The 12,139-nt window shown below is 35.2% G+C and overlaps 1 protein-coding gene across 1 annotated transcript in view; it reads right to left on the bottom strand.

Annotated features, from left to right (window-relative positions):
- Window positions 1-10,986, bottom strand: part of LOC113115887 (G protein-activated inward rectifier potassium channel 4-like) — a 31,321-nt gene extending 20,335 nt beyond the window's left edge. Inside the window, exon 1 of the mRNA XM_026283600.1 lies at window positions 10,647-10,986. The gene's annotated coding sequence lies outside the window, so the exon portion shown is untranslated. The remainder of the gene's footprint in view (window positions 1-10,646) is intronic.
- Between the last annotated feature and the right edge of the window lie 1,153 nt (window positions 10,987-12,139).

Below are 12,139 nucleotides of genomic sequence, written 5' to 3'. Positions count from 1 at the left end.
TAAATAATGAAGAATACAGGTTATTTAGACTGTTAAAAAATATTTTTAATGCCATCTGACATTCAAAAATTTGTACCAATGACAAACAACATGGAATTTTCCCTTTTTTTGTTTCCAGCAAATGCAAAATAAATAAATAAAAATCACAGAAATACAGTTGCAATAAATAAGAAAATTATTTCTGAATGACCTGTGTCTAGCTGTTTAACTATTACATTTTGAGATTTTTAGCTATTTAAATACACAGTGAAATGACATTGACAATTAACATTCTTTAAATTTAAATGTAAAATCATTTAAAGATGTCCTTAAATTTATATCAAGTATATAAAGACTACTACGTAGGTAGATGTGCACTACTTAGGGTAGTTCAACATATAGTTCACTCAAAAATGAAAATTCTGTCATGTTATGTTATGTCGTTACAAACCCGTAAGCCCTTCGTTCATCTTCAGAACACAAGTTAAGATATTTTCGTTGATATTCGAGAGCTTTCAGACCAGGGTGAATAATTAGTGACAATTTTCATTTTTGGGTGAACTATTGTCAAACACTTAAGCTCTGAAGCAAAGATCTACACCTGAGAGCAGTGTAGTCTGCTATAGAGCCTGTCTATGGAAGGGACAATTTTCAAAAGGAATTGCTAATCATATTTTCTATTGCGTTTTCCACATGTGACAAATTGTGACAATCCAAACACAATTGCAAATCTTGAACAAAAACACTGTTTCAAAAACATTGAACAAAAATTTCGGTTTCAGTTTTCATGAATGCACAGTGACTGCCAAATTTCAAATGGAAAAACAAAGTCAGTTTGTAGCTGTATTTTCCATGTATTATGAGTAATAAGCCTGTCATATTGATCAAATACTGCATCATAGCAGCTTTACAGTATTAAATAGGAAAATAGTGTGTAATAATGCAAAGAGACAACAGTAAACACTCAGTTTTCAGTTAAAGTCAATTCGTCATTGATTCAGTGATGTATCGTCCCTCTGTGCAATCAAGTGAATGATATCGCTTGATATTAATTGTCCCCAACTAAAGAAAAACAAGGAACCAAAACTCCATCGGTGACAGAATGGAGAAAAAACCTTGGGAGAAACCAGGCTCAGTTGGGGGGCCAGTTCTCCTCTGACCGGACGAAACCAGTAGTTCAATTCCAGGCTGCAGCAAAGTCAGATTGTGCAGAAGAATCATCTGTTTCCTGTGGTCTTGTCCTGGTGCTCCTCTGAGACAAGGTCTTTACAGGGGATCTGTATCTGGGCTCTAGTTGTCCTGGTCTCCGCGGTCTTTCAGGGATGTAGAGGTCCTTTCTAGATGATGATCTCCATCTGGTCTGGATACGTACTGGATACGGGTGGCTACGGTGACCTTGGAATAAGAGAGAAACAGACTAATGTTAGCATAGATGCAACATAAGAACAAGTACATGAGGTTTTATGAATTACCATGTCTGTTTTTTCACTGTGTCGCACATGTTACCTGCCAAAACTCAAATGGAATCTTTAGCATCTGAATTTCCAATGCCTCACATTGAAAACTGTCAATTTTTGTCAGAGGTGGGACCATACTATGGAGAGTGTTTGTATTGGGAGGTGACGTCACTCAAAGACAACTGTGCAAAATGCTTTGAACAATGGAGGTTAAGGCACTACTAAAGGCAGCTGCCGCTCCGAGAGATGTGTGATAAAGAACAGACAGTGAAACCCGGATCTTCCTATATTCTTGGCACCTCACACAATAAATAATTCTGTCATTTTTACCCCAAATGCAGCTACTATCACCTGCTAACCGTTAGAGCCACATGGTACTATTGGTCAATATTCACCATTAACCAAATGCTTTTCACCTGAGGTATAAAATATAGGGTAAGATGCAGCTAGGTAAATAAGAGTAGAACTGCAATGTTGTTTGCTGACGTGCATCAGAGTGCAAACAGTGAGAGATTTGGGGTAAAAACTGCAAAATATCTCCCAATACAAACACGCCCCATAGTATAGTCCCACCCTTGACACAAATTGACAGCTTTCTGTGTAAGGCATCTGAAATACAAATGCTTTTCAATTGAGTTTGGACTATTTCACAATGTATATGTCCACATGTGGAAAAATACAATTAAATATACAATTTGCAATTCCTTTTGAAAATAGTGCAGCATATCCTTACCTGTCCATTGATTATGATCAATGCCTGAGAGATCTGCTGACATTTTTAAATCGCCATGACAATTGGATGGGGTTTTGTGGACTCTGCTCAGTTAAGGAATTCCATGTTTGTTCCAACCTTTAAAATAAAGTTTAAAAAGAGAAAAAATACAAATTGTTTTAATAACAGTGATTCAGTTCAATTAACTGTGTGAAGTTAACCATGAAATTGACCCATCATGATTATGAGTTAAATTCACCTATGAGTTGGTCTACAGAAGCAGAATTTGCTCTAGTGATTGGCTGAAAGATGTGCTTTCAAACTGTTTAATCAATGGGATGTTCCAGTCATTATAAATCACAGTTTTATGTTAATATGCTGGCTATATCAAACACACACAGTCACTGGCACAGATAAGGGAGATCACACTGCATGCGCACACAGACATTTCTATGACAAGTCACGTAGGTAAAACAGTCCATATATAAAAACTTATAGATGTACCAAAGTGATGAGGACAAGTCAAAAACACGATCTGGAAAATTAATATATGATGTTTACGCTCATAAATTAGGTACATTCTGGTGCAGCTTTAACTATAGCACGAAATAAAAATATATGTGCGTTTAAGTTACGTGAGGGTTAACGTTAGTTGATTATCACAGACAAACAATTATGTAAAATGTATAATAAACACGAACTTACCGTTAGACGCCTCAATAAGACTGCACTCGACGAGTTTTTCTCTCACAAATGTATCCATGCGCTTTTCTGACAGGAAAAAACACATTTTGAATTATAATTTGTATGTAAAAAGACTTTATAAACCACAAAATCTGAACCTCAAATCACTTCACTAACGCGGCCAGCGTCACTCGCTGTGCGTGCGCGCACTTTGAAATGCCCTGAGACGTCGATTCTTTTCCGGGAATCACTTTGTTCGAGAATTACTGAACCGGTTTACTTGAACTGGGTCGTCGGTTCTTTTAGACCTGCGGTCCGACTATATTGTACGTAATTTGTATGATTTAAATGTCGATATGGACAACTGCAGTTGTTTACATTAGAGCAGAAAGTCGTATTCACTTTTTGAACTCATTTGACTCACTTAAATATCAAATTCGCTTTTCAGTATCAGAAACTACTTTTTCCTCTATTTTCACAGGTATTCGCATATTTCAGCCATCAGTCACTGTCTGAAACTTAATAAAACTTTATTAATCTGTCGCCTCAGATACCTTAACACGATTATGCGAGTCGCGTAACGTAGGTTGGCCGTTTGAGGTAAACAGTTCATCATTTAACGTAAATAATGTTGGCCTTTAGACGTTTAACAGTATTGTTGCTGCAAAAAAAAAGTTATAATTCTGCCAATTTAAAATAATTATTATTGAAAACATTAAATAAACTTACCTTAAAACAGTAGAAAGCCGTGGCTTTGCCCCGTTGTTCTTCCAAAGTGACAGTTGGGGAGCGATTTAAACATCTTCAAGGCGCGTTAAATAACCCAGCGCTGGCCTGAAACAACCCAGCGATGCAACCCAGCAGGTTTAACCCAACACCTGGTAAATTGAAACTACCCAAAAGTGTTTAAAAAGAAATTAAATAACCCAACAAAATGACCCAACAGACTCAACCCAGCATTTTGGGTTAAAAAATAACCCAGCCGTTTTTAGAGTGTTTATTTGCTTTAAAGAATTGTGCAACATTAACCCTTACAAATACAACTCATTACATAAACACTTTAAAAGTAACAGACGAAATCGATTTTTGTGAAAGATGTTTTCTCTGTTTTGGGAGGATGATCATTTTTAAATTATACCCTCTTTATTTAATCAACATTTGTTACTATTTTACTATAGTTAGGGGTGGATTTTATCAGCTGTTTATTATTCACACAATACATATTACTGTTGTAGTTTTTCTTAATAACATTGCTATATAGCTGATAACATTGTTTAGTGTTCTTATGAATGTTTTTAGCATGATTTGTGAAAAATGTATCTACTGAATAACATTGACTTCTTCATGGCTAGTGTTTGTGTATTTCATTTCATTCTGTAACCTACTTGTTCTACAGATCTGTGTACTGGTGTTAAATGCTACTGTTTTTGACAATGTTTATAATGTTTCTGACAGATAATATCATGATATAATTTTTTTTTTTTTGCGTTTCCCTTACCAAATGTGCTATCCATTCAGCAATGACCATTAACAGCAGTAATTTGATTAAAACGCAAAAAAAAAAAAACATTATTTCAAATCTTTTGCAATTAAGATAATAAAACGATATCGCTGTCCCTAAACTGCAACGTCCTACTTTATGAATTTTCTAAAGTATCAAATTAAATGGAAATACATGTCCAAAAACAATTATATTAGCTGGATCTGGCAACACTAGCGTAATATGAAATTATACATGTCATGCAGAAGTTAATACGAGGAGTTTAACAGCAAATGAGTAATTCAAAATTTTATATCTGAACATGAAAAATTGACCAAGGTCCGGACATCGGTGACCTCATACAGACCTGTAAGCAAAGGTCTGACGCTCTGGAGGCTTGTCTGGTCATTAAATTGGATTTAATAAGCTTTGATATGTCACACCGCTGAACCCTGCACCTCACAGGAGGGAGACTAATGGTTTCGCTTACTTGTGATGTGTCTTTAAAAGCCGATAGCAGTTGGCACAGATTTTCAGAGTAGCACAACATGCATCAGAGTATAGCAGATGCCTTATTTAATATGAGAAGAATCAAAACAGTGCTGTGAGGGATAAACATACAGTCTGTTCAGTATGTTGTATATTCTGATGTTGGTATTTTGACAAACATGGATCATAAAAATGTAAATGTTAAAGTCTCTTCTCTTATCTCAGATTAATATGCAAAAATAACTACAAGTAAGAAATGTACAGGTTGATTTCCTCAAAGTGTTGCTGCTTCGTAACAGTTAAACTAACTCAACCAATAATGTGAGGGCGGGGCTAACTGTTTGTCTGACCAATGACAGAAGGGGACATGTTCAGAGAAAAGGGAAAGAAAATTAAATGAAACATTTCATAAGACGAAATATCGGTAGACTTGATTAAAGGGATAGTTCACTGAAAAATGAAAATTATGTAATTAATAACTCATTCTCATGTCGTTCCAAACCCGTAAGACACAAAAATATTAAACAGCACAACTGTTTTCAACAGTGATAATAGAAGGATATTTTTATTGAGCATCAAATCATCATATTAGAATGATTTCTGAAAGATCATTTGACAATGAAGACTAAAGTAATTATGCTGAAAATTCAGCTTTAACATCACAGTAATCGGTAATAAATTATATTTTAAAATATATTAAAATAGAAAATAAATTCCCCAGTATTACTGTTTTTACTGTATTTTTATTCAAATACAACCTTGATGATTATAAGAGACTTAAGATTTAAAAAAATCCTATCAACCCCAACCAGTAGTATATATACACTATGTAATATTTGCATACAGCAAAAATATTAATAACAAATAAGTATGGCAAGACCATCATGTAGGCTCTCAGAATTAGATGGCCTTTCATTATGCACTTGTGTATTTACAAAGCCTTTTTATCAGCAGCGGAGGGCATCTTCATCTCAAGTGATAAAATAATTTGCTTGTGTCTGGCAGCTGTCTATTCTCTGTGCAAAACAACACACAGGTAAGTGGAAAGGAAAGAAATTGGCCAAAAATAGACCTGCATTTCCAAGGCTTTTGGTTTACTGCACCACTCCATTATGGTGCTCATGTAGAGCAGGTAAGGGTTTGGACATCATAGTTTTAAAGATACCATCTCATGCATCTTTCAATAAACAAGGAGAAAGAGAAATCAAAGTCTTTAAAGGGAGTAAGGTGGTCAGGGGCCTCTAGGCTGCTCTTTGTGTGAGGACCCCACCACTGCCCCCTTAATCAATATGCTTTACTGGAGAGATTTATTTAGTGCCATACATGGTCCACATGCAAATAGTAAGGTAAACTGTCATACACACACACTGACACGGCCAATCATACAGTCCCAGTGTCCCCACAGGATTTTGTGAGACTTTGATGGGTGCACAATGGATCCTCTAGTGAAGTGAGTTCTGCGGCTATAATTTTTTTTTGTTCATTTTACATTTAAATGCATAAATCTGGAGCATTTTGAGAGCAGAATCAAGTGACTTACCAGATCAGTGAAGAAATAGGCCCTATGTGCTTTTTCTTAGTAGTAGTCATTTATTTATTGGTTGCATAGATGTGAATGTGATGGAAGAATTTACACAATGTAACTTCTTATAAAAACTACAAATGCCATTCTGTCTTTTCATCTATTATTGTTTGGTTATCATCAATGCCGACACTTTCAATGACAAAATACATGACTGGAAAAATTAATTTAACTAATCATCTTGTAATGAATGTCATATCAGTTCTACTATTTTGACTATGAATTTTCATATACAGTAAAAACAACAAGACTGAAGCACTGCATGCACTTTTTTTTTTAAATGCGCTGAAGAACTTATGTATAGCTATGTTTATAGTGTTTATAATGTTCATACATTATTTCACTTTATTTGGTATCATTTCTGGTATTTCTGGTTTTATTACACTCGCTTCAAATGTTCCGCTGATCACAAAACAATAAGCGGTAAGCACCAATCAATTAGAGTGAGTTTGAATTTAAGATAGCTTATTGGTCACATGGTCAAAAATATGTTGAGGACCAAAAGGCTACATAACCTTTGAATACATCTACAAACACGATTCACCTGCGCTCACACTTACATGCATGCACGCACAGTCAAGATCTAATGCCAGACCCTTTAAAAGAATTACCAGAAAGAAAAAATCCAAAATCTGAGATTTTCCTCAACCTTCCGCAAAATATCTTCTGATCATACAGTATTGGAATGACATGAAGGTGAGTAAATGATGACTTTTTAATTTCTAGATGAACTATTCATATTTTTCCCTCACAGATCTGAAACCCTTCTAAGATTTATTTGAAAATATTTGAGTCTTAGGCTTCCCTTGGTAAACTGTCTGTCCACTGGGAAAATTGTGTCCTGTTTCATTTTGAGTTTTATTACAGCCTTGGGTTACATCCTATTTCTACATTACATCTCAAATGAACAAAAGTGCACTTAAGAGGACCAGGACCAGGCCTTATCATTTCCTCATTAATCTATAGAGCCGGAAGGTAGTCCATTACATTTATGAAGCACTATAGATCTCTTTTAGCCTGAGGTGCAATCATTACCTTAAAAAATGATGCTTGTCTCCATACAAATGGTAATTAACTGGGACTATGATGGCATATAAACATTTATATGAGATTTATACATCATCTGAAACCTGAATAAATAAGATTTCCATTGATGTATGGTTTATTAGGATTGGATGATGTTTGGCCGAGATACAACTATTTCAAAATCTGGAATCTGAGAGTACAAAAAAAACTAAATACTGAGAAACCACCTTTAAAGTTGTCCAAATGAAGTTCTTAGCAATGCATATTACTAATCAAAAATTAAGTTTTGATATATTTACGGTATGAAATTTACAAAATATTTTTAGGGAACATGATCTTTATTTAATATCCTAATGACTTTTGGCATAAAAGAAAAATCGATCATTTTGACCATTACAATGTTTTTTTGGCTATTGCTAAAAATATACCCCAGCGACTTAAGGCTAAGGTTTTGTGATCCATGGTCACATATTGCTCATTATTTCTTTGACAAGTTCAATATACCAATTTTTGGTAGACGCATGGGTGGAATTTTGAACTTTTAGAGCTAACACTATTAGATTCGAGAAAATAACGACTTGAATTTTGAATCTTCCATCTCATAAAACAGTCCCTGTGTTCTTCCCAACCACAGTTCACACTAAGAGTGTAACCATGTTTCACTTAAGTTCACAGCTGCCTGGGAGTTTGGGCTACATCATAATGGATTGTAAGCTGTGATCTCCATAAGTGAGAGGCTCTACACGCACCAGAGGAGATGGGCAGCGCACATCACCCCAAGTCAACCTTGACACAGGCAAAAACAACATCAGCATCAGCTGGGATGCTGAAGCAATGAAAGCTACAGTGCTTGAGCCAATCTGCACTGCTGATGTTGAAGATTTCATGGTTATATGTGGGGAAAGGGGCAAAGTGTCACAGCTTTCCCTGAGTAAATCCATTACCCTGCTTTCTGACAGAAAACTACTGCTACTTTGGCTGAGTTAATATGAATTTATGGATCCCATTGTATTATGGATTCAATCATTGTATTATGGATCTCTGCTGTGTTTCATGTATGATGCAAGTCTATGTTACATTATGTGTTTATCTCTAAGTACTTTACAATCATAGTGCTGTGCATCACTGTGCTTAAAAAAAGGAAAACGTAGAAAATAACTTTGGTTCTTGTGGGAAAAAAATACTAAGTGTACAAAGCCAAGAGATCAGAATCTCTCAAGACTTAAATCTCTCTCAAATAGCCTTTTCATAGCTGTGAATAACTTGCTTTGGTAGTCTAAATCCACTTTATATTTCTATGCATATGTCTGAATATAAGATTAATTATTTCAGTAGGTTAGCTATGTGTATGTTTATGCATGTTTAAATACATAACACCATGTTCCTGTGATGCTTAACATTTCATTCCTTCATATGTCTCCATATATGGTGGAATGGCAATAAAGCTCACTTGAACTCAGAAAAGTATAGATGTAAGCATTCCCATGCACCAGAATCTAAGCATCTTAATACACCTCACAATCCTCACAAGGCTGGATGTTGTTCACCTTTGGAATAATGTTCCCTGAACCATAAAAACATATGCCACTGGACTGACTAGAAGAAAAAAAAAAGACAAAATTTGCCTGTAGGTCTGGTGAGACTTTGCCTTTTTGAAAACATTAATATGAATTACAGGGCGTGATGAGCTCACAGCGCCTGAGGCCGCTCCCTGTCAGTTCTAGAACAATGATTTATTCAATAGCCTTCTAGAAGAACGAGCGACAAATGGCCAGCTCCTGTACGCCCAAGAAAACCATGCTCAGGTTTATGTATGAATTAATCATTCATGCATGTCAATTATTTAGGCATGCATGTAATTTGCACAGCGAAAGCCTCAACATTTTTCAAAAGACAGCTGTAAACCACATGTAGTAAAGTGGACAAACAGCTGTCTTGCATACTGGTAAGGAAAAAAATCCAGTTCAAGTGAATAAGCACTTTAAATCATATACAAATGACTGAAACAATGTATAACTAAATGTATAACAGAAAGGGAAATTGGGGTGAGAAACCAAAGGTCAAGGTTTAGCAGGTTAACACTGGCTCCGTTATAACCCCTTCTGGAAGATGCTGTAACTACACCATATTTCTCCATTAAAGGTTATTCAAAAATATCTGTATTCTGTGATATTTAAAAAAAAAAATAGTGGTAGATAGTACATATTTCACAAGTGCCTGATCATTTTAGGAGGCTCTAAAAAAGGTGTGAAATTGATATAATTTTCCCTGTCTGCTGCCTTTACCGTTATAGCTCAGGATAGTCATAAGTAAATGGTTTGGGACAGTACATTTTCTTGTAGTGTCATCATTGTCATGATGTAATGTTCATGCTGTAAAAAAAGAAAACAGGCAGTATAACTGAGCATCCATGAGCTAAGATGGGATCCTCTGCCAGCTGTGGTGGAAACAAAGTGCCACTGAAATAAATGGATACACTAATAACTAGTTAGTCAGTTACCAGTTCAGCCAATCGAAAATGAGCTACAGGGGTGAAATCACTACCATACATGATCACTACCCTCCGGAGGTGACAATGTGTACAGAAACATACAAGACAAAAAATTATTTCAGTGTAAGCAAGTCACATTTGTAGCCTGACATATAATGTGGTTTAAGACCATATTAATCAGTGTCTCATCTGAACAAGCAGGTTCTTGCAGTCGGTTTTTCATCTACATTTTAATAGCTGACCAGCCTGAGAAAGGTTGTAACACTTTCCAAATACTTTGTTATACCCACAAAAATGAGATCGTGTATAGATCTGCCACACACACTGTTAGCATACTACGGTATATTTGCTTCCAGACTTTATTTGCTGATTAGATTAAAATTTTTCATTTTCATTTACCTTTATAAATTAAAATGTATTTGTATAGCCTACCATAATATTTATTATTATTATTATTATTTTTTATTTTTTACAAATGACCATGCCATTCAATAACAACACAGTAGGTACTGAGGTATGGTTTAGGCTACTTAGGGCAAATACTAGGTTTATAAACTACTTTAATCTGAAGCAGACCAATATGGTAATATTATACAAAAACACGACACAGTGCAAAAACATATGGAATTACACTGACAACCGATTATCTGTCAAAATCCACAAATGAATTATAATAGTCTTAACGTATCAACTAAACAATCACGAAACAAATAAAACATTCAATAAAATGAAAGCGTAAAACTCACTTTCGTAGTTCTAGATAGTTCCTTGCTTGGGTTCCCAGTGGCTCTCCAATCTGAGCTCATCTGAAGCGAAGCGCGCACGCCAGTGTTTGCTTTAAAACATCGCCTCCAAGCGCAGAGAGAAATATTGTGACGACAACTCGTATGTCTTTAAACCGTTTCGCGTTAAAAGCACGTCCCATGAAGTCAGATGAATTAAACAACGACTCGCGCAAAGCTAACCGCGAGCAAATCCACAGAAGAAGGTGTGCTGGAGATCGTAGTGTCAGTGCGCGCGTTCAGTTCGCGGGAACAAATGTGCATGATGAGGGGGAATTGACAGGCGAAACACAGAAGCATGAGGGAAAGCGTGATACACGTCTCCTCCCCCAGGTCCTGCCTCACTCCAAGCGCGTGCGGCACGCTCATGCATTATATCGCTCATTTCATCAATGCATTTGACACGGGATGCTGCTCAAGATATCATGTCGTTGTAAATAGATTCAGGATAATTCAGTAATCCACGGTAAGATCAATGACAACCGCTTATGTCTCAAGTCAAGGGTCACATCAAATGCATGTTTAACATTATAATGATTTTTTTGTTTGTTTGTTTCTGTGTTTGTTTTTTTGTGCATTTTATCCATTATGTAAACTACATAAAATATGAATATATTAATAAATACAAACAACACTGGTCTTGTGATTTTAAAGTTATATAATTAAAAAAGATTATATATATATATATATATATTATTGACACATTTACATACCAACATAAAGGTTATATATATTTAGGCCTATTGTAGTTTTTTTTTTTTTTTTTGCACTATGCAACCTACATAAATAAAAACAAGATAGATAGATAGATAGATAGATAGATAGATAGATAGATAGATAGATAGATAGATAGATAGATAGATAGATAGATAGATAAATAGATAGAAGCAAGAAAGTTGAAATGCACTTAACTTAAAAGTAAAAGTTCTGTCATTATATATACTCAGCTTTATCTGAAGGCCAGTGTTTCTTAAATATCTTTTGTGCTCTGGAAAATAAAGTCATGAGAATGAGTAAATCAAGACAAAACTTTAATTTTAGGTGAACTAACCCTTTGATAACAAATTAAGTAAACGTCAGTTAATGTTACTCTTATACTTAGTTTACACATGTATTTCTAAGAGAATATTATTTTTTTCATGAGCCACCATCTCACACGGGTTGTTCTATGGTTAGAACATTAATTGTCACTGAAGTTCAACAAGTATGACGTTACCTGTGAGTGAAACATGTTAATGAGAATAGCTTTGGTGAACAGCTGCAGGCTATCTGAGAAAGAAAATATTTATAATTCAGAAAATGAGGACACTATATTTGGAAAGAAAAAATATTAATCAATCATCTTAAATGCCATAAACCTGAAGTGTTCTAATAGACATTCCTATAAAGTATATCTGCTTCCATACTCTGTGTGTGGAATGTACAAATTTGTGTTGCTGGGGTACATATGCAGAGAA

This window comes from Carassius auratus, chromosome 16 (assembly GCF_003368295.1).
Source record: "Carassius auratus strain Wakin chromosome 16, ASM336829v1, whole genome shotgun sequence".
Taxonomy (NCBI): domain Eukaryota; kingdom Metazoa; phylum Chordata; class Actinopteri; order Cypriniformes; family Cyprinidae; genus Carassius; species Carassius auratus.
The sequence above is the reverse complement of the archived record's forward strand: the minus strand, read 5'-3'. Positions and strand labels throughout refer to the sequence as shown.